The 23657-nt window shown below is 46.0% G+C and overlaps 1 protein-coding gene across 2 annotated transcripts in view; it reads left to right on the plus strand.

The window, feature by feature from the left end:
• Positions 1-5011: 5011 nt before the first annotated feature.
• The window catches only part of SDCBP (syndecan binding protein), a 57647-nt gene continuing 39001 nt past the window's right edge, over positions 5012-23657 (plus strand). Inside the window, exon 1 of one of the 2 annotated variants that reach the window (XM_068237423.1) lies at positions 5012-5236. The gene's annotated coding sequence lies outside the window, so the exon portion shown is untranslated. Of the gene's footprint in view, positions 5237-5296; positions 6138-23657 lie in introns of those variants that run through there. The other variant, XM_068237425.1, reaches the window with a different exon arrangement.

Genomic DNA, 23657 nt, shown 5'->3' on the forward strand with positions numbered 1-23657 from the left:
GGACCCAAAGCGCTTGAAAGCAGCACCAAGGGCACACTAAGTAGGCTACCCTGGAGCATTAGGGAGTCTTGCCCAAGGCCTCCTTACTGAATAGGTAACACATCCAAGTTTGATTGGCCAACTGAACCACTTCTGTGGCTGGATAGTGTAATGGTTAAGGGCACCGCTTCCGAGACAGGAGACCTGGGTTCAAATCTTGGCTCTGCCTGTTCAGTAAGCCAGCACCTATTCAGTAAGGAGTTTCTTGGGCAAGTCTCCTTAACACTGCTACTGCCTACTGAGTGCACTCTAGTGGCTGCCTCACAAGCGCTTTGAGTTCAACAGGAGAAAGGCGCTATACAAATACTGCAATTATTATTAATATTCTATGTAGTATGAGAGCTTACCTTCACAATCTCTTCCTAGTATTAGTAAAATCTGTTGGCCCTATATGGAGGTGATCGAAATGGCCAGTGATTGGTCAATCAAAATTGAATGTGTGTATGCACACTAAGCAGTACACTATCCAGACACCCTATTAATTGGCAATATATGCATCATGATAGTGGTGTGAAGATATCCTGCTTATTCACTTTGTATGTGGGGATTTGTTTGTATGTGTGTGTGTGGGGGGGGGGGGGGGGGGGGGGGAGGCAAGCTTCATAATCATATGAGGTGTGTGCTGTCTAGTTATGTTGGTTAGGAGACACACTGCTTAATTATGTTGTTTGGAGGTACAAGCTGCCTAATTGGGGGACAATCTGCCTCAATATCTTGTTAGGGGAAAGTGCTGCCTAATTATGTTTGGGTGGGATAAACTGCCTAGTAATGCTTTTAGGGGCAGATGAGTTGCCTAATTATCCATGGCGGACTGATTTGTTGCAATGCCCCTGTATTGGACTGCTCTTTTCAGTTCTTAAAACTTGTGAATTAAATTATTGCTATAAAAAAATACTATTTTGAAAGTCCAGTTCACATTCCTGACAACTTTACTCTTATAAGTACTAACACTTCACACTAATGTGTGACCTAGACATATTTTCAGATCTGTCTTCCATGACTACCATTCTTTCCTAAAGGTAAGCAAAGTTTAGACATTAGATAAATTTAAACAATGTAGACACATTTTCAGAAGTTAAACCAATTACCTCCCAACTTTTTGAGATCAGAAAGAGGCACCCCCCCACCTTTCCTCACCTGGGGCTCTCCCTTCCTCGCTCTCCCCTCCAGCACTAAGCATTGTGGCAGTGGCTGGCAGCGGACGGGGACTTACCTCTGCCTTGATCCAAGCACGGGAGGAAGTTCTGCGTGCCGCTGTAGACCAGACCAGACAAGCGGCAACGCAGAGCTTTCTCTCGCGCCTGAAAGAAGACAGAGGTAAATTCCCGCCCGCTGCCACAATGCTTAGTTCTGAAGGGGAGAGCAAGGAAGGGGGAGCCCCAGGTGAGGGGAAGGGGGGTGGTGCCCCCCTTCCCCGCCACTGAGCCCACCACTCCCCTTTCTAGGCGCTGCATCCCCTCCTGCTGGGGCAGACACCTACAGTCCTGGCTACCTATTCTGGGGACATCTATACACCTGGCTACCTATTCTGGGCACATCTATACACCGTGCTACCTATTCTGGGGACATCTATACTCCATGCTACCTATTCTGGGGACATCTATACACCGTGCTACCTATTCTGGGGACATCTATACACCTGGCTACCTATTCAGGGGACACCTATAGACCTGACTACCTATTCTGGGGACACCTATAGACCTGGCTATCTATTCTGGGGACACCTATAGACTTGGCTACCTATTCTGGGGACACCTATAGACTTGGCTACCTATTCTGGGGACACCTATAGACTTGGCTACCTATTCTGTGGACATCTATACACATGGCTACTTATACTGGGGACACCTATAGACCTGGCTATCTAAACTGGGGAAACCTATAGACCTGGCTACTTATACTGGGGACACCTATAGACCTGGCTATCTAAACTGGGGAAACCTATAGACCTGGCTACATATACTAGTGACACCTATAGACCTGGCTACCTATACTGGGGGCACCTTTTTTGGGAGAACTGCTGCCAGATTATCTGTATTTTTGGGGAACCTCTGCTGCCAGATTATGTGTATTTCAGGGAACTTCTGCCAGATTATGTTTATGTTGGGGGAACCGCTGGCGCTGCTGCCAGATTACATCTATTTTTGGGGAACCACTGCCATATTATTTGTAATTTGGAAGAACCTCTGCCAGATTACGTGTATTTTTGGTGAGATGTATTTTGGGGGGAAACACCATGGCAGAGCTCAAACTTCCCCGGCAGACCTTTTATAGCACTGTACTTAATGTATGTATGTATGTCATGTATATTCGACCCCACCCACATTCTGTTGCGTGACCATGCCCTGATTGGCCGGGGATCGCCGCCATCTGATAGGCTAAAGCCTATCTGAGGCGGTACAGGATGGATCGCTGTCCTGTACCGCCTATATTGAGAAGGGGAGGGAGCAGGGGCGTAGCTAGGGGGGGTCGGGGTAGGACACGTGCCCCCGGGCGCTAGGCCCCCAAGGGCGCCCAGCTGAGCTGCAGGGTTTTTTTTTTTTTGGGAGGGGAGAAGCGCAGAGAAAAGGGAGAGCTGTGAGCAGCGGTGGAGAAGGGGGGCCATCTCCCCCCCTTCCCTCACCTTAGTGCTCTCCCTTCCTCACTCTCCCCTCCACAACTAATGTCCGGGTGGCTGGTGCAGCGGGCGGGACTTACCTCCGTCTCGCTCCAGCGCCGGAAGTTCGGGTCCTGCAGCCACTGCTCTGGTCTGGACCAGACCAGAGTAGAGGCAAATCCAGCCCGCGCTGCGACGAGACGCAGGTAAGTTCCGTCTGCCGCTGCCAGCCACCCGGACATTAGTTGTGGAAGGGACAGCGAGGGAGGGAGAGCCCCCTAAGGTGAGGGAAGGGGGGGGAGACGTCCGCCCTTCCCCACTGTCCCCATAGCTCTCCCTCCACTGCGCTTCTCCCCTCCTGCTGGGTGGACACCTGGCTACCTAATCTGGGGACATATACCCCTGCCTACATATACTGGGACATATACACCTTCCTACATATACTGGCCACATATACCCCTGACTACATATACTGGGCACATATACACCTGCCTACATATACTGGGACATATACCCACTGACTACATATACTGGGCACATATACACCTGTCTACATATACTGGGACATATACCCCTGCCTACATATACTGGGACATATACCCCTGCCTACATATACTGGGACATATACACATGCCTACATATACTGGGACATATATCCCTGCCTACATATACTGGGACATATACCTCTGCCTACATATACTGGGACATATACCCCTGCCTACATATACTGGGCACATATACACCTGGCTACATATACTGGGCACATATACCCCTGGCTACATATGCTGGGCATATATACCCCTGGCTATATATACTGGGCACATATACCCCTGGCTATATATACTGGGCACATATACCCCTGACTATATATACTGGGCACATATTATACCCCTGGCTACATATACTGGGCACATATAACCCTGACTACACATACTGGGCACATATACCCCTGGCTACATATACTGGGCACATATACACCTGGCTACATATACTGGGCACATATACCCCTGGCTACCTGTTCTGTGGACATCTCTACCCCTGGCTACCTGTTCTGGGGACATCTATACCGCTGGCCACCTATTCTGGGGACATCTATACTGCTGGCCACCTATTCTGGGGACACCTATAGACCTGGGGCTACCTATTTTTGGGGAACCACTGCTGTCGGATTGAGAGTATTTTGGGGAACTGCTGCCAGGTGAGAGGTGTCTACCATATTAGGGGGGCATTCTACCTATTTATGTGAAATGCTGTCTATTTATGTACCCCATGACTGCTGAATTTGTCTTGTTGGGGGCCTCAAGGTTACTGAATTTGACTTGGGGGCCTCATGATTTGTTGGGGGCATCAAGATCACTGAATTTGTCTTGTTGGGGGCCTAATGATTGTTGAATTTGTCTTGTTGGGGGCCTCATGATTGCTAAATTTGTCTTGTAGGGGGCCTCAAGATTGCTGAGTTGGTCATGTTGGGGGCCTCATGATTGCTGAATTTGTCTTGATGGGGGGAGGGGGGCTCATGATTGCTGAATTTGTCTTGAAACATGCTGGAAGGTACATACTGAGGGAGGGTGGGTGAGCGTGAACCTGCTAACTTCCTGTACATTTGGCTCCACCCATAACCACACCCACATTTAATGTGGCCACGCCCCTTTTTGGCGCTGCGTGCGCCACAGCCTTCACCTTAGGGGGCGCATTAATAGTATTTGTCCCCGGGCGCTGAAAGCCCTAGCTACGCCTCTGGGAGGGAGGGGAGAATATCGCTGCGGAGGGTGGCTTTGAGGCGCCCCCCCCCCCCCCAGGCACAACTGGGCAGTGGCGATCAAACTCCCTCCCCCAACAGAACATCCCCCTAGTGGGAAAAAAAAGGGGGGGGGAAGTCTGATCGCCCTGCCTGCCACCTGATCTGTGCTGGGGGCTGAAGAGCCCACCCAGCACAGATCATACAAAACAGTGCTGGTCATCAGGTGGTTAACATATGAAAATAAGAAATATATCAAGGATGGGAATAAAGTTTAGAGTCAATTAAACACATTTTTCTTTAGAAAAATATATATTCGCATAGATCTGTACATTAGTCCTGAAGGAGGGACAGGGTTCCAAAAGAAGAGGGGGAGCTATGTTTATACAGATTGCCACATCAAGACTAAAACAGGGACATTAGATGAAGAAAGATGAACAGACAAGTATGGTTTCAAAAGAGTGACTTGTCCCCCCCAAAATAGCCATGACAGTTAAAAAAAACACATTTTACAACCGCTCTGTATACAGAACACGCAAACAGAAACTTCTTGTGTGTGACAATTATGACATGCTGGGATGTTCCCTCCCCTCCACTACTTCCTCCTCCTCCTCCTCCTCCCCCCACGCCCCGCCTCCTCCTCCTCCGTTCCTGACACACTTCCCTTCTCCCCGCAGCAGTCACGAGCCCTTGCGTTCGAAAGTGACGTTCTCCTTTAGGTTTCGCCCCCTTGCCCCGCCCCCGGGTTGCGCTTTGTCTTTAGTGAAACTGCAGACTCGTGACGTCATTACTTTCTTAGTAAGGCTTCGTTCGGCCATTCCAGCTGAGAGTAACGGTTCCCCGGTGTGAGCTTCGCATCACAGGTATGTCCCTGCCCGCTTACCGTACTGTGCAGTGGTAGACGTGACTTTACGCCTGGCCGGGCTGTCAGGGTGGGCGGAGGGGATGTGTGTAGCAATGCATCTGCCCTTTTACACTTTCTTCTCTAGCAGTTGATTAGGGGCACCGGCCTATTGCTGCAGTGCATTATCCACCCCACACCCTCTCACTATCCCACTGCTTCCCACCCTGAGCAGAGAGACGTGACACTGCTGTGGTCCCAGCAGCCACCATCTGATGTCCAGCACACTTCCTGCACTGCTTACTGGAGTTTTATCCCAGGACTGGCTTCTATGAACTGTTGTTTCTCCTGGTTCCTAATGACGTCATGAAAGGTTCATAGTGTAACCTAGTGATGTAATTATACATCGGAAACACTGGATTGAATTACCTCAAAGCCAAAGTGAAGGAACTCTGCTCCAAACTGTTTGAAGTTGCTGGTGAATTGAATGGCAGGCATTGTTATAAGCTATAAATGGCCTACAGTTTCATTGCTCAAAGCAGTGGCTAGCCAAGGACCTTTGAGCCCCACTATAGCCCCCTCTCCCCCAAGCACTCTATACATAACAATAGCCATGGCGCATCAAAACCTGCTAAGAACAACCACAGTGTCAGGGGTGCAAGCAGGGGATGGGGAACAGTTTGCTAATGATTACTAATATTCAAAGCATCTAAACAAGTGATTATTACCAGCACAGCACCAATAAAGAGTTTATACTACAGTTGAGGGAGGGCCCCTGGCCGGTCACTACCTCTGCACCCCCTTCTGCTATGCCACTGCCTTGAGAGCATCATTCATGATTGTCTCAGATAAAAATCTACTGCGAGTATAGGTGTCGCCTGGTGTTGGAGAGCCAGTTATTTGGCTCTACTGCAGCAAGAGAGGTATGGGAGCACCTTACAAATAGGTTGTAAACATAAAGTTGCGAAGTAATGGAGTTTTTGTGCTGCGTTGATCGGTGTCTATGAGAAAAGCTCCTGTGGAAGGAAGTGAAAACCTAGATCTATAACTACTTCCCAATTCTTGAAACATTGTAGCTTATGTTTGACATGTATTTGGCAGAATGTAACAAACACATGACAACTGCTCCATGGAATTGCTACACTGTTGAATGATGATGTTGAGAAATGGTTATATCATACTTAAAGTGATTGTGATCGAGGCCTCAAGTCTCCTCAGTAGAGCAGAGTTGTCAAATCATCCCTTTAACTACGGCCACATCCTAAATTATGCAGGCTCTGGGGCTACTTATAATCTGTGACTATACACCATCTAACCAGCCCCAAAACCTGTATAATTCATATGTGTCAGTAATTAAAAGGCTGTTTAATTTTGCGGTTTTGCATTATAGGGCATAGCCACTGCCACCTTTTCTACTTTAGGGGACCCAGCAGGAAAACCTCATAGGGAACAGTCCTCCAATCACAGAACCCTCTATAGCTCAAAATGTTGTGATTGGCCAAATAGTGTGGGCGTAGTTTAGTACAGCCTACTTGCCTAATGGTAACCCTGGTTTGTGAGTATTAATATTTACTCTATCTAGTAACCATTTACCAGTACATATTACACTATTGGGGCTCTTGGTGTTTCTTGTTTGTTCTTGTTTTTACTGGAAACCTAGCCGTTTGAGAGTGCTGTCCTCCCAATCACATTAACTGAATTTCCTTATAAGGTTTCCTGCTGGGTCCTCTAAAGTAGACTAGTTCCTGGCCACCTGTGGTGTTGTCTCATTACAAGGAAAAGGGGGAACTTAGATAGTTGACGGTTATTGCATTGCTCTGCATAGCAGCATACTATTTGGACTATTTGTCCAACAAGCAATTTCCTTCTATCTGCTTGCAGTTTGAAAATGAGCCAGTCAAGATGCAGTGCTTGTTGTTTTTTTTAATGGCATTTTCTAAGCTTCTTGCATTTAGCAAAAAGCCTACTACAACTTGAAAAGTTAGTATCTCATTTATGATTGCTTTCCATATAATGTCCATGCTGATTATCAGATGATCTGTACACTGCACTTAATGGGGTGTATGCAGTAAATTGTGTTAAGCATAATTCTTACCGCATGATGAGTAGAGCAGAATACAATACATTACTTGCAATCTGTTATGCTCTACTCCTGTGTAAGATTTTACGTGCAAAATTATACTTAACGCCGTTACTGCATACACCCCAATTACACTTAAGCTGAATGCCCTCCCCAAGACCGCAGAAGATGGATCGGGGGATACGCGCAGACAAAAGATTTGATGAACAATTGTCCCCTGATCCTCATCTCCTGCACGAATGCTAGTTTGTCTGCGGCATTTAGCGCGGGGGTCAATGGTGTTCGGAATAACCCTCCACGACAGAATCCGACATGATGGTCGTTCAAAACGAAGGCTTGTCATGGGTAATCGGCTGTTGTTAAAGTGGACCCAAATTAAAAATACAAGATTTCAGAAATAAAATCTATTTTCTAAATTATAATAATAAATAGCAGCCTTTTTTCAGCTGCATGATGACAAATATAAAATATTTTACATTTATTGGAGGAACCCTCCCTTCCTTTCATATTGCTGGGACAGAATCCGGCAAACTGGTGGAGTAGATGGTGTCCGGCAATGGAGGAATTGCTAATGGCTGCCCCCAGTATAACCCTAGCTATGAAAAGAGAAGGGTGAAAAGCAGGCACTGAAATGATCATAGGTTTGAAGGAGTGTTTATTTATCTTTGTATGTGTCAGAGTGGTGCAACTAAATATTTTTAATTAAAAAAATGTTTGGTTTGGGTCCGCTTTAACTGATGTTACGTGATATAGCGCAAACGGTTGTTCGACATTAGGGACTTGACATGAAACTCTTCTAGTGGGTATGAGCCTCTTTTGCACCTGGCCAAGATCTGCCCTACGAGAAATGCAGTGTACACAACCCTCCTTGTAAACATTTACCTAAGCCAGTTCACAAACTCCGGCTGGCTCAGGATTTCGGACTTTGGCTGCACATATTGGGACAAACTAGCCAGTTCCAGCTTTGGACCACTTCAGGTTTTGGCTTAACCTATACATTTGGATCCACTTTTAATGGCCAATCAATTTCTCCCTTTCTTTTCATTAGGACAAAGCAGAATTTGTAAAATGGGATTCGTTAGTTGCTAGAACAAGGAAAGTGTTCTAAAGTGTGATGCCCCAGTGAGGTGACAGATAAGCTTTGTAATACTTTTCAGCTGCTCTTTGGGTTGCTGTGAAATCAGACCACTGAGAAGCTGAAAACAAGAATTCTGTTTCTCTCAATGCATTTTATTTTGTACCATTGTAAATAGCCTAGGCTTCATCTGTTTAATTTAATTGTCTGTTTTGTAGTGTGCTTTGTGGCTTCTCTCTAGAGTTGTAACTTTCGTTTCAGCCATTTGTTTATATCTGATATGTCCTTGGTGTTTACGCCTCTGTTTGCTTTTACACACCTGATGCTTATCTTTTTCCACTCCCAGCTGGAACAGTATTAGGCCCCATTTCCAATACATGCAAATTCATGAGCATGTTCTCCCAGTTCGCATAGCAATGTATTTCAATGGGCCTGCACACTGCATGCGATTTTCCGTCCGTTTATGCAATTGTTTTTTGTTTTTTTTCCACATTTAGGTTATGTCAATAGAAACCAAAAAGAAAAAAATTGTGATTTCGCATGTAAAAACCACACGTATACATATGCAATTTTGCTTCCTTACAGTGGACCTGAACTCTTGCACAGGCTGCAAGGAAAACATAACCGAAATGCACCCTGTATGTATTTAAAGAGCTTAGCCTGTGTAGTTCCCCCTCATTTGTGTCTAATCGCTAGTCGTAATTTGATCTCCCCCTGTGTCACCTGACTGCCTATAGGTGCGTACACATGCACTACTAAATGTAACGATGGGTCCGCAGGACCCTCCCGCCGGGCGGTCTTTAGCCGACAGTATGCGTGTGTACGCGCTGTCGGCGGACTGATAAGGCTGTTTCTGAACGATCCACGCAGTGGATGACAGATAAGCCCATTTGAAAGTACAGGCTGTGAACACTGTCTGCTTCCATGAATCAGGAAGTAGAAACTGCAGATTTATTTTAGGATTTGTATCAGCTGTAGTATTGAAATGTTTTTTATTTAAAGGTTATTATGCTGTTGTGTATCTTTTAGAGCAGAGAAGAGTTCTGAGTTCAGGTCCACTTTAAATAGCACTGTGGATTTGCATGCTTATACTGAAAATGGGCCCTTATAGACAGTACCATTGACTGTTTTTCTTTTGGATTCATTGGTGTTCACTCCTTAAAACGGAACTGTAAATACTTTTTAAACACACTATTTCACTTACCTGGGGCTTCTGCAAGCCCCCAGCAGCCGTCCTGTCCTGTGCTGGTCCTCCACGAGCCTCTGTTCGACCGCCGCCAGCTACTTTCGGTTTTCGCCGCCGGGCCCCTGCGCCTGCGTGGCTCTGGCCACGCGTATCCTTTCTTAGCTTTCCCTGCTATTGCAGAGGGGAACGCAACTAAAAGATACGCATGGCAGGGCTGCACTGGCCTTGACTTACAAGTCGAGGTATGGAGCGGAGGCTCGTGGAGGACTGGCGCGGGACAGGACAGCTGCTGGGGGCTTGCAGAAGCCCCAGGTAAGTGAAACCCTGTGTTTAAAAAGTATTTACAGTTCCGCTTCAAGGGATCCATTTTAACCTTTCATTGTTGTTTGTCAGGCCCATGGCCATAGCAATGTCTACTTCTAAAGCATGTCCCACCTCTCCACTTCCTGCCCTCAGCTTGCATCACATGTCAATTTGTGCATGTGCCTAGCGGAAACCTGTTGTGGCCAGCTTCTCAGTGGCATTACTATGTTGCTCTGTTATTTTGTCAGCAGTCTTTTCGTCTCTTCCACCATAGGTCTGTTGGCATACCTGCTGCTCCAGATCTCTTAGCAACATGTAACGGCCTGATTATGTGAGACTTAGGAAGGCCGGTATAGTCGTGCGTTTGTGTAAGCATTGCACATTTCAGTAATGTGTATAGTGTGTGTGTGATTATAAAAGGATATCAGAGAATGTGTAGATGTCACAGTTTTCACTTTGTGTTGAATTTACTTCCACGTTTTTGTCTTTTTGTCCACGCACAGGTGCCATGTGTTGCAGTATAACCACAGCCACCTGCATTGCATAGTGGGTATAAGACCTCAAGCAATGTACACATGCTAGAGGGTTCTTGGCTGAGGTGGCTAGTCAGGCTTTGTCTGCTGATTATCCGGCATGTGTACTGTCCTCTCCGATGAATCCCCAAGAGTACTGGAGCACTGAATCATTTTAACTGAGTGCATTGTTCTCCACCTTGCCCATCTTGCTTGAATCTGCTCTGTGTTGTGCCGTGTAATAGTCTTTCCTCCCCCTTCCATAGCAACTGACTGGCATCACATCTGTACAGCTCTCTGGCCAAAACTGTTGCCGGAGGCACCAAGTTCTAATCCCTGCGGGCAACATTTTTAGTGCATGCGTACACACCTTTTTGTATATTAGAATGGGTTATTCCGTTATCTTCTATTGACTTTCCTGGACCTCTTATTTTGTATTCATGCTACAGCCAAAAAATATCTCAGACCTGGGAAAAAAAAGAGAACACCAAGAGCCCAATATAGTGTAGTATGTACTGGTAATGTATAATTGGAAGAGTAATAATATTAATTTACTTTGCTGCCTTGATCGGATCCCAAGCCTCTAACCCTCGGCGCCTCTTCACCACCTTCAACTCCCTCTTTAACCCCACCACTCCTCCCCCCACCTCCGCCCTCTCAGCCACTGATCTGTCCACCCACTTTACCGACAAAATAGCCAGCATCCGACGGGAAATCTCATGCCTCCACTCCACCACCTCTTCCTCCCCCACCAATATCTATTCCCCACCCCACTCACCACTCACTGCCTTTACTCCTATCACAGAGGACCAAGTCAGCCGTCTCCTAGCCACTTCTCCTGCCACCTCCAGCCCCCTAGACCCTGTGCCATCCAAATGCCTCCGTCCTCACTTCCCTGTTCTGGCTCCTGTCCTCACCACTCTGTTTAACCTCTCCCTCTCCACGGGTACCTTCCCCTCTGACTTCAAACAGGCCACTGACTTCCCCTACTTAAAAACCTCTCACTAGACCCCTCACTTCCATCCAGCTACCGTCCCATCTCCTTACTCCCTTTTGCATCTAAACTCCTGGAGCGTTTAGTCCACCAACACATGACCCATTACCTTGACTCCAACTCCCTGTTTGACCCCCTACAATCAGGATTTCGGCCAAGCCACTCCACTGATACTGCCCTTACCAAATTTGTCAATGACCTCACACTTGCCAAGGCCGAAGGAAAATACACTATCCTTCTCCTCCTAGATCTCTCATCAGCATTCGACACTGTTGATCACCCCCTGCTACTCCAGTCCCTGCAATCTGTGGGTATCCAAGACCGTGCCCTAGCATGGTTTTCCTCCTACCTCTCAAATCGCTCCTTCAAGACCTCCTTCAATGGTTCCTCCTCAACCTCCTTCCCACTTTCAGTTGGGGTCCCCCAAGGCTCTGTTCTTGGTCCCCTGCTGTTCTCCATTTACACCGCCTCCATCGGAAAACTCATCTCCTCTCTGGGTTACAACTATCACCTATATGCAGATGACACCCAGATTTACCTCCATACCACTGACCTCTCCACCACCACCATGGAGAAGGTATCCTCTGGTCTCTCAGCTATTTCATCGTGGATGTCTGCCAGGTTCCTAAAATTAAACCTGGATAAGACTGAACTCCTAATCTTCCCGCCCCGTGCTGCTTCACCCCCCACTGACCTCTATGTCACTGTCAATGGCACAACCATTCATCCAACCACACAAGCCCGCTGCCTGGGTGTCGCCCTAGACTCGGCCCTCTCCTTCACCTCCCACATCCAAACCGTAGCTAGAGCCTGCTATTTCCACTTACGCAACATCTCCAAGATCCGGCCTTTCCTGACCCCAGACACTACCAAACTCCTTGTCCATGCCCTCATCATCTCCCGCCTGGACTACTGCAACTCCCTCTTGTCAGGCCTTCCTCAAAACCGCATCGCCCCCCTAAAATCCATCATGAACGCAGCAGCTAGACTCATCTACTCCTCCCACCGCTCTGTCTCCACAACTCCCGTACGCAAATCCCTTCATTGGCTTCCAATTCACTTCAGAATCAGCTTCAAGATCCTATGTTTGGCATACAAGTCCTGCCCAACCTACATCTCTGACCTGGTCAGCAGATATACACCTGGCCGCCCACTTCGCTCCTCCAACGACCTCCTCTTAACCACCCCACGCATCTCGCACTCCCATGCCAGACTGCAGGACCTCACTAGAGCTGCCCCTATCCTGTGGAACTCTCTCGCACTGCCCATCAGGCTCGCTCCCACCTTCAACACCTTAAAAAAAGCACTAAAAACTCACTTCTTCAAGGAGGCCTACATCAACTCAACACTACCCTAATCCTTTCTGCCAATAACTTCTTGATGCACCCCCTCCTTTTGTGTCACCAGCCCCTCCCTCTAGATTGTAAGCCTTTGGCAGGGCCCTCTCCCCTTGTGTATCATACTTGACTGTGTGCACTTTACCCAGAATTTGGAACTGGTAATTTTTTACCACTACCATTCCAGTTTATGACAGGGCTGTGGAGTCGGTCCAAAAATCCACCGACTCCGACTCCTCAGTTTAGGATTCCACCGACTCCTCGACTCAGACTCCTCTAATTTGCATATTACAATTTTGTTGATTAAAAGTATGTAACATGAAATTCGTCTCTTAACTGCCAACGTTAGGAATTTTACAAGACAACTGAAGTGAGAAGGATATGTAGACTACTATATTTATTCCCTTTAGACTAAAACTAGTCCTTGGTAAGAGTACTTGTAAAGGGTACAAACCGGAACAAAGAACATCTATCAGGCCCTAGGCAATGTAAGTGTGGGTACATGTAAGAATGATGTGCAGGTACTCTGCAGGGGAATGAGGAGATTCTTCCTCTATTACACATTCTTCATGCACAATCTGAACCAGGTTTATGGGTGATAGACAACACCTCTGTGTTCAATGTGCACAGCATTCTCAGTGGATTCCCTGCAGCTCTGTGGGGAGTGCATGTGTAGAGTATAGTACTACTGTGTAACAAAGTAAACCTGAGACAGATGAAATTAAAGTTTTATACATACCTTGGGCTTCCTCCAGCTGCCTTCAGGATAATCAGTCCCTTGTTGTCCTCCTCCACCACCTGGATCTTCTGCTATGAGTCCAGGTACTTGAGCCAGTCGGGCGTAGTGCGCATGCACACACTCCGCCGCCAGGAGCATACTATACCTGTGCAGCACTATTGCGCAGGTGCAGAATGTTCCTGGCTGTGGGAGCGGCATGCGGCCGGACAGCGCTGACTGGCTGAATTACCAGGACTCATAGCAGAAGATCCAGGTGGTGGAGGACAGTGAGGGACTGATTAGCCTGAAGGGGGCTGGAGGAAGCCCCAGGTATGTATAAAACTTTACTTTTCATCCGTCTCAGGTACCCTTTAATTTGTAGTCACCAAACCAAATTTTAACAACATATCAAATTATTTGATTTCATCAGCAAAGGGAGTGCATACATTTGCATAAATCAGCATCAGTGCAGAATTATTTCCATCTCATTGACCATCTCTATTAGTGACACAGCTACACATCAGGCTTTATTCTTACAGCATAGATGTTATTTAGTATATATAAGAGATTCCTGTGTACACATCATATATACAGTCACAATTGGATATGTATATCTGACCTTAAAAATACGGGGACTGCTTTATTGAAGCAGCACAAGTAACTAATTTTGATTGGTTTATTTCATTTTTGTGGACTAAGCACAGCGATTACTGTATATATACATTATTTTTAATGACTATTATCTGAGAAATAGAACATTTTATCATATTTTCTATTTTAATTACAGTTACAAATTCATTAGGAGTCTGTGCATTTTTTCCCGACTCCGACTCCAGGCACCCAACATTGCCCGACTCCACGACTCCGACTCCACAGCCCTGGTTTATGATCTGGCATTGTACTATTATCTGCATTGTGTTGTGTATCTTATTGCTATTACCTGTATTGTTGTATCTATGGTCTGTTACCTGTATTGTTCTGTCAACCCTGTTATCATTGTCTGTAATCCTATTTATTGTACAGCGCTGCGTAATATGTTGGCGCTATATAAATGTAATAATAATAATAATAATAATAATTTAATACTCACAAACCAGGGTTACCAATTAGGCAACCACTGGCAAAGCAGGTGGGGAGATTGTCCTGACCCCACTCAGGATTAAAAAGTCGCTCTCTGTAGTAGAAGAAGGAAGGGTACAACCCTCCACCAAGGGTGGACTTGATGTAGATAATAGGATAACAGAGGCGCCAACAGGATAAAAACTCTAAAATAACTTAAGAACCCATCTTGGTAATAGAGGAGGTAGTGGTGGACTTACCTTCTCCAAGCAGAATATATGACTGTGGATTTTCAGTCAAAACAATTTTATTGGATACTCCAAATAAAGTGCAACGTGTTTTACGGGATACAAACCCGCTTCATCAGGCAATAACAGATAGGAGTAAACAGCATCTGCCAGTATCATCAACGCTGAGCGCCTCACAGCTGATACTGGCAGATGCTATTTACTCCTATCTGTTATTGCCTGAGTCTGGAGTCGGATGATTTTTTTGTACAAAATCCACAGCCCTGTTAAGTATTAGACTAAGGAGTCTGAGTCGAGGAGTCAGGGCCATTTTGGGTACCCGGAGTTGGAGTCGTGATTTCATAAACTGAGGAGTCAGAGTTGGAGACGGAAGATTTTTGTACCGACTCCACAGCCCTGATTACCAAGATGGGTTTTTAAAGCGGACCCAAACCAAACTTTTTTTAATTGAAAATATTTAGTTGCACCACTCTGACACATACAAAGATAAATAAACACTCCTTCAAACCTATGATCCTTTCAGTGCATGCTTTTCACCCTTCTCTTTTCATAGCTAGGGTTATACTGGTGGCAGCCATTAGCAATTCCTCCATTGCTGGACACCATCTACTCCACCAGTTTGCCGGAAAAATTCCGGCAATTTGAAAGGAAGGGAGGGATTCCTCCAATAAATGTAAAATATTTTATATTTTTCATCATGCAGCTGAAAAAAGGCTGCTATTTATTATAATTTAGAAAATAGATTTTATTTCTGAAATCTTGTATTCTTAATTTGGGTCCACTTTAAGTTCTTTTAGTCTTTTTTTTTTTTTTTTTTTATCCTGTTGGCGCCTCTGTTATCCTAATAACTCATAGACCTGGATTTTTTACTGTAACAAAAATGGCGTACGTTATGAAATAAACACATATGGCGTTTGTAAGGTTTTCTGGGAAACTTAAATAATGCCTCTTTGTTTGCTGGTATTTTAATGAACGCTAGTCAGCTACTTCTTGTGATTGTGCCTTTTGGAAGCCAAAGTGATACAAAATAACTGAATACAGAAGCAAGTGCAAAGAAAACTTGAGCAGTGGTGAAACCGTTCCTAAGAGTAGCCAATATAAGTTTCAGTGTCTAACATTAACCACCCTGGCGTTCTATTAAGATCGCCAGGGCGGCTGCGGGAGGTTTTTTTTTTAAATAAAAAAAAAACTATTTCATGCAGCCAACTGAAAGTTGGCTGCATGAAAGCCCACTAGAGGGCGCTCCGGAGGCGTTCTTCTGATCGCCTCCGGCGGCCAAAAGTAACACGGAAGGCCGCAATGAGCGGCCTTCCGTGTTTTGCTTACTTCGTCGCCATGGCGACGAGCGGAGTGACGTCATGGACGTCAGCCGCCTCTGATCCAGCCCTTAGCGCTGGCCGGAACTATTTGTTCCGGCTGCGCAGGGCTCAGGCAGCTGGGGGGACCCTCTTTCGCCGCTGCTCGCGGCGGATCGCCGCAGAGCGGCGGCGATCAGGCAGCACGCGCGGCTGGCAAAGTGCCGGCTGCGTGTGCTGCACTTTATTTCATCAAAATCGGCCCAGCAGGGCCTGAGCGGCACCCTCTGGCGGTAATGGACGAGCTGAGCTCGTCCATACCGCTAAGGTGTTAAACAGGAACAGTAACTGGTGTACCACACAGTGTTTTCAAACAATTCTTTGTACTTTGGAAGAAAAAGTTTATTGCTGTCTGCCCATTATTGCTGACTCTTCAGCAAGTAGCTGTGTTGGATTTACCGGTATTTAGCCATTTGGTACTGCATCCTCTGCAGGAGGATGCAGTCCTTTCCCCAGTCCATAGAGTCAAACAGTATGTCTGTGCTGTATGGTTGTACAGATTTCAGGAGTCGGTGGCCAGTGGTTTTGTAGTGAGCCCAAGTATATAAAGTCACTACTATGACCTGAAAAAGAAGAGCTTAGTTAAAGTACTGTTGCTGTGTCTTATGACTAGTATTGGGCAACTCGGTGGAGTAGTGGTTAGCACTCCGGCCTTGCAGCGCTGGGTCCCCAGTTCATATACCAGCCAGGCACGGTGTGGGTTTCTTCCAGGCACTCTGGTTTCCTCTCGCATCAAAAAACCTACATATACGTTAACTGACTTCCTCCTAAATTGGCCCTAGACTATGATACATACACCGACATATGACTATGATTGGGATTAGATTGTGAGCCCCTCTTAGGGACACCTAAGTGACAAGACCATATACTATGTACAGTGCTTTGGAAGTTGTCGGTGCTATATAAATAATTATGGCAAGTACACACCATACAATTTTCCGTCACGACAGGACCAATCAAATTTCCCTTTGATTTTCCAAACACTTCTGTACAAAATCAATTGGAAAATCTGAGACCTGATGGGACCGATTGATTGGACCCGTTGATTTGATGGGGGAATTGCATGGTTTGCACCGGGCATTATGCTGTGTACACACTATGCAATTTCCCGTCTGATCGGGTAATCTTACAGGAAGTTGCATCGTGTGTACCTGTCCAAACTGTTCCCAATTGATAACTGAATTGATTTTAAGATTGTAAAGTCCCAAAATCAATCCCATGGTCAACCGGGAGCTGATCAGACATGTCGTAAATAATCGTTTTGATCCTGTCGGTCATGCTGGAAGTTGCATTACTGGAAGTTGGAAGTTGCATTACTGTGCCTGTGAAGTCCAATACAAAAATCATCCGACTCCTCAGTTTATGAAACCTCCGACTCCAGGTACCCAAAATGGCTCCGAGGTCCACAGCCCTGACTGTGTAAAAGGTTTCACCTTCCTAAAGCTGGCCATACACTGGTTGATGTGGCCAACAGATATCGGAGATCATTCTCTAACCATTATCTGATTAGAGAGCGATCTATGGAATCCCTCCCCACACTGTACACAGACTCACTGCCTGCTGGATTCCTAGATCTCCCATTAATACCCCCCCCAACCTTCCTTCCCAGGGTGTGCAGAGTGTAGGCAGCAGAGCTTCCAATCACTTATCTGCTCTTAAAAATGTCTGGGGAGAACACTGGGCTGGATATTGATGAAAAGCATTGACCAGTGAATGGCCAAACTGTGTTGAAATTCAGTTCTCCAGCCTTGCTAACTAACTGAAATTTCTACACATTTTGGGTTATGAAATGGAATATTTTACCAGTACAGTATATCTAACTGCAGCAGTACTTTCAGTAAACTCTTCTCTTTCAGCCTGTGGTAGTGGTTGATACACTTGGGTCCACCGCCTAACTTTTTTGCTTGTCACTGTTGTCTATGGAACTGCCTTAATAAAATCCTGGACGAAGCTTTGTAGATGTGCAGGGCCAGCATATACTTGGACTTAAAACTGCTTTGTAGTTCAAGAGGTTAAAACAAAACCGTGAACCATGTCATGCCTTTAGGGAATACATAGTGAGAGGTATGACTCACTCATGCTGCCTTCTGCAGCCTATTAGGAGGTGTGTTTCAGTTCTCTATTCCCAGCTTGTCTCCTCTCCTTGAGTGTTTATCTTCTCCTGTTCTTATATTTCCTTGTAAACGCCTGTTTAACATCATGTAAGAGATCTGCTGCTGTCCTTTAAGTGCCAATGGGATATTTATTCTAATAGGCTGTCTGTGTTATTTTACGACATAAATACTTTGCCTTCTCTCTTGGCTACGTGGACTGGGTTCACACTAGCAATAAAAACCAGGGCTGTGGAGTTGGAGCAATTTAGGGTACCTGGAGGTTTTATAAAGTGAGGAGTCGGATGATTTTTGTACCACATCCACAGCCCTGGTAAGTATTTGTTTAAGGAGTCAGAGCCATTTTGGGTACCTGGAGTCGGTGGTTTCATAAACTGAGTCGGAGCGGGGTGATTTTTGTACAGACTCCACAGCCCTGAAAAACGTTTAGTGGAACCGATCCTATGCAATGCAATGGAATCCATTCACATGAGGCAATTCAGATCTGTTCAGTCCCTTCTGATGAACAGAACGCAACCTTTGTGTTCTGCATGACTTAAGAATTGTCCGGAAGAAGCGGCCGGTGACTGAGGCTGACGGAATCAATGCTAGCCTATTGAATACAGATAGTTTTAACTAACAGGATATAAGCCAGACGAAGGCTGCAAGGCCGAAAGCTTGCTTATTTTATTAATTTTTAGTTAGCCAATAAATGGTATCATCCTGATTTAAAACTTCTTGCAGATAGTTAAAAAGGATTGGAAAGAGTTAACATTTGCTGGAGTTGTTTTTGTTTTCTTTTGTTCCAAATACCAGCAAAGTCCCCGGTATCCGATTTTCAGCGGGGATCCACCCCACAAAACTGTTCCCATTACCCCCTCAGGCATTTCCCTTTCAGATTTTTTTTGTTGCCTGAGTTCCAGATAATAGAGACTTTGCTTTATTTTCCATTTATCCCTTCCATCCCTTCTACTGCAGATAAGTAGAAAAGTTTTGTAAACTGTCCATATACTTTTAACCTTTTGCGGACTGCTGAGATCCTACACTGCACTTGTGGCTGCCTAAGCCTGATGTAGCGTAGGATTTATGCACCCAACGCGATCGTGCGCACCAAGAGGGGAGATTAAGCTGACATCTCCCCTCAGTGATCAGGAGCCATCGCGATTGGCTCCTGATCAGATGATCACTATGGTCGCCGACCGATCGTAGTGATCACAATTAGAGCAGCGGCGGTAGGAGGGGGAAGAAAAGGATCCGCTCAGCTTCCTGACGTTCCCCCAGTAATAGTCTCTCCTCTCCGCTCTGGCCGGCATCTCTGCTTGCTCTGACGTATGGTAAATGTCAGGTCTTGGCTTGGTGACGTCATCAAGCCGTAACCTGGCACTTAATGGCAGTGCGAGCGAGGATGCTGGCTAGAGCGGAGGGGGCTAGAGCTGCTCATCGCTGGAGCCTGGGAAAGTGAGTAAAGGCTGCTGGCAGTACAAGGGACACCATGCCTAGCTAACAATACTGGGGATCCGGCTGCCTAACACCCCCCCCCCTCCCCCTACATGTAAAATGGCCTGGTCCTTAAAGCAGTAGGATCGGCCATACTGTGCCAGGGAAAACACACCTACACACACCTCTTTTGCCCACAGTTAAGGCTTACTCGTGATGTCATTTCTGCCCTTTACTTTTTTCTTGTCTCCTCCAATCGCTGAGTCGCCTCAGCCTTGCTTGTAAACACAAGTGAGTAGGGGATTAGGTTTCAGATAAGCAGCTGGCAGGGAAATAATGGAAAGAGGAGGAATACATTATAGGAAAAAAGAACCCCCAGCATGCAATTCTTTGGCACCGACTACTAAAGGGCCAGTTCTCCTTAAGTATGTTATAACTCCAAATCATAACAGCAGAAAAAGTTTTGAATGCAGGATTAGCATCTTTATCACTTAATACACTCAGACCAGTTGCTGTTGAAATTAGATTTTTATGGTGACTATACCGCTTTAAGGGGGGGTTAGGCAGCCAGTCCCCCAAAGGGTTATATAAATAAAAAAAAAAAAAAAAAAAAAAAAATAGAGACGGTGTCTGCTGAGTGCCTCTGCCTTCATTTAGCAAATATTTATGTTCAGCTGCTAATCGCACCTCTAAACATTTTGACATATTTGCAAAATGAACCACATTTGAATGCCTGTGGTCACCTTTTTGTTATAATAGCTATCGGAAGAACACAGCCACAAGCTTATATCTGCTGTCATAATGGAAAATTGTGTCGTAATGTCAAACATGGCTTTGGTGTCCTGAGGTTGTGTCAGAATTGTTCTTGCCACACACATTGTGCTAACTGTGAAGGTAGCTAAGCTTCTGATGTGAGATGCCTCATGTCCTGTACAAGTGACCCAGCTCAGGGCAATAGCAGTTGGGAGGTTTTCATTGCTGTTTTGTATTCCCCGGTAGTGGGAGGTCCTGATAGTCCTCTCCTCTCATCCCTCACCATTAACAAACTGCAATGTGCATTTCACACCTGACTGGTATGTGTAATGCCTGTACATAGCTTTACTTCCATTTTTGTTTCAGGAAGTGATAATACATTGAAGGTTTTCTGTATCCTTTGACTCAGTGATGTTGAACCCATTGCCTTTTGCAGGCAGCTTAGGGCCCATTCACACTTGTGCGCTTTAGAAGAGATTTCAGCATCTTTGAAAAACGCTTGTACAATGAAAAGGTATATGGAACTTAAGTGTTCTCATCTAAGCGATTTGCTGAAACTAAAACGCAGTGCCTGCAGCATTTTCTGAGTGATTAGCGTTTCAATGTTATGTTTTTTTTTAAAGACAAAGTTTATTGAACTTTTAATTTTATAACACGACAAAAGCTGAAACAGTCAGCTTAATATAATATAGTGCAATAAAAACACTGCTGCAGCAGAACAGAGTCGCCTCTCCAATTAAGGATATCAGAAAAGAGAGTTTACTTGGTCATGTTTGTATCAATAAAGGAGATCTGAAACCTTAGTTAAGGACAATCCAACGGAACCAGATTTTTTTCACTTTTATTTTTTTTTTGTAGGCACCGCATTTTTCATATACGGTACCTCTCTGAGGATGAGGAGTTCTTTGTTAATATAGGATGCCATTCTGAAAGTGATGGCGATTTTGGTTGATTCCAATGGAGAATAAGCTTTTTTGCATAGATTAATAAACTACGAAAAAGAATTTGCTTAGGTGCTGCCTTACTTTGAGCCTTTATTACACCCAGTATGTAGTGTTTGGGGTTAGGGGAGATAGAGGCTCTTGGAAATATCCTCTGGATCCATTTTCCAATCTCCAACCAATATTGTGAGAGATGGGAGCAGGACCAAAGGACATGCATCATGTATTACTACATATCTGCCAAAGGCGTCAATTTTGAGATGGAGTAATTGGAATGGGCATTTTTTATGAACTAGAATAGAGACTTCTTGTGCATAATTGGAAAAGGTGGAGGAGTAGTATGCAGAAATAAAGGGTTTTTTTTAATGAGAGGACCCTGCTGCCGGTAAGGTGAGTCTCCAAAAGAACAGTAATGTCAGGTTGGTAGTTGCGTATAAAGGAGAATACAAGAAGTCTTTTTATCTTGTCATTAAGGCCTCTGACATTCCAGAGGATCACCTTCATATTAGCAGAAGCGGTGGTCATACAAAATAGATAATACCATAATACCCCAGGAAAAGGGTAACCGTTTGGGGAGGAAAGACCCTGGGTACTCTGAGCTGCTGCAGAAAAAGGAACATAGAAACGTATTTACAAGAAACAACATATTTACATCCCATGAAGATCTGAACCGTGTCTTCATTACCTTTAACCCTAACCCACCCTGCCTCAACCTTACTAACTAGCTGAATCTTATACCCCTGACTGAACTTTAACTGTGGTGGCTTTGCACTTCTATTAAAGGGATACTGTAGGGGGGTCGGGGGAAAATGAGCTGAACTTACCCGGGGCTTCTAATGGTCCCCCGCAGACATCCTGTGCCCGCGCAGCCGCTCACCGATGCTCCGGCCCCGCCTCCGGTTCACTTCTGGAATTTCTGACTTTAAAGTCAGAAAACCACTGCCCCTGCGTTGCCGTGTCCTCGATCTCGCTGATGTCATCAAGAGCGCACAGCGCAGGCCCAGTATGGTCTGTGTCTGCGCAGTACACTCCTGGTGACATCAGCGGGAGCAAGGACACGGCAACGCAGGCGCAGTGGTTTTCTGACTTTAAAGTCAGAAATTCCAGAAGTGAACCGGAGGCGGGGCCGGAGCATTGGGGAGTGGCTGCACCAACACAGGATGTCTGCGGGGGACCATTAAAAACCCCGGGTAAGTTCAGCTCATTTCCCCCCGACCCCCCCCCCCCCCCCCCCCCCTACAGTATCCCTTTAAGGGTGCAGTATGACCGCTGGCTGAAGGCGGTAGTGGAAGGAAGGAAGGAAGGAAGGAATAGGTTGCAGTCTTCCTCTCTCCTGGGATTTAGCAATAGTTCAGCCGGTGGTGAAACGAGCTGCTGCGGGGTGCAGATGAGCAAGAAAGTAGAGCAAGTCTTTGTCGGATTCCGTAAACTAACTGAATCAGAATATTCCAGTGGATCAGAAGATCAAAGTTAGGAGCCCAGATAAAGTAAAATACGTAGAGCTTCGGTTTTGGGTGCTTGTTGTAGTACTAGTTCATACTAAATGAAAGCATGAATAGTTTAGTCTATGAGCCCCTGGGATAGGGTATGGTAGGAGAGTAAACAGTCCAGGTACTGGAATTCGGGATAAAGTAAAATTAATTGTAGGCCCTGGATCTGAGAGACCAGAGGGTGATAACATTAAGTTCAGTACTCGCTGCGACCCCGAGGAGCTTTAGGTGTTCGTGGGGGCCAGAGCTAACAGGCCGGAGAAGCAATGCTGCGACACATAAGGTTCTTCGTTAGGCCCGCAGGGTGTCCAGCCAGGCCGAGGCAGCATCGGGCGGGTGGTTTCCCCGTCTTGGACTCTAAGGCGCACTGGAAAAAGCATGGCGTAGGATAATCCTTTATTGCGAAGATGGGATTTCACAGTTTCAAAGGTTTTCCTCCGTCTGAGTCTCTGGGGAGAAATCCGGGAAGAACATCAGGCCGGGTATTCTCGTAAGGGATATCTTGAAGCTTCCTGGCCTCTCGGAGGATCGTGTCTCGGTCCTGGAAGTTAAATGGCGTACAGGAGAGCTGGGAGAGAGAGGTTTGGTCGGTATGCGGTGTGCTCTCTCCACAACAAAGCACGTGGAGAAGGCCGCTTCAGGCATGAGGTGTCGTGATGGTTACCGGATCATCCCCTTTGCTTCCCTCCAGGAGGCCCATTAAGCGGATGTTGCTGTATCTATTACGGTTTTCAGAGTCTTCGATCCTGTCTTCCAGGCCTTTGACTTTTCTGACCAGGTCGGATGTGGTCGCCGTCTGGACAGCGTTGGAGTCCTCGATGTTGCTTATACGCTGCTCTGCTTGCGTGAGCCGGTCTCTGATAGT

This window comes from Hyperolius riggenbachi, chromosome 5, assembly GCF_040937935.1.
Source record: "Hyperolius riggenbachi isolate aHypRig1 chromosome 5, aHypRig1.pri, whole genome shotgun sequence".
NCBI lineage: Eukaryota > Metazoa > Chordata > Amphibia > Anura > Hyperoliidae > Hyperolius > Hyperolius riggenbachi.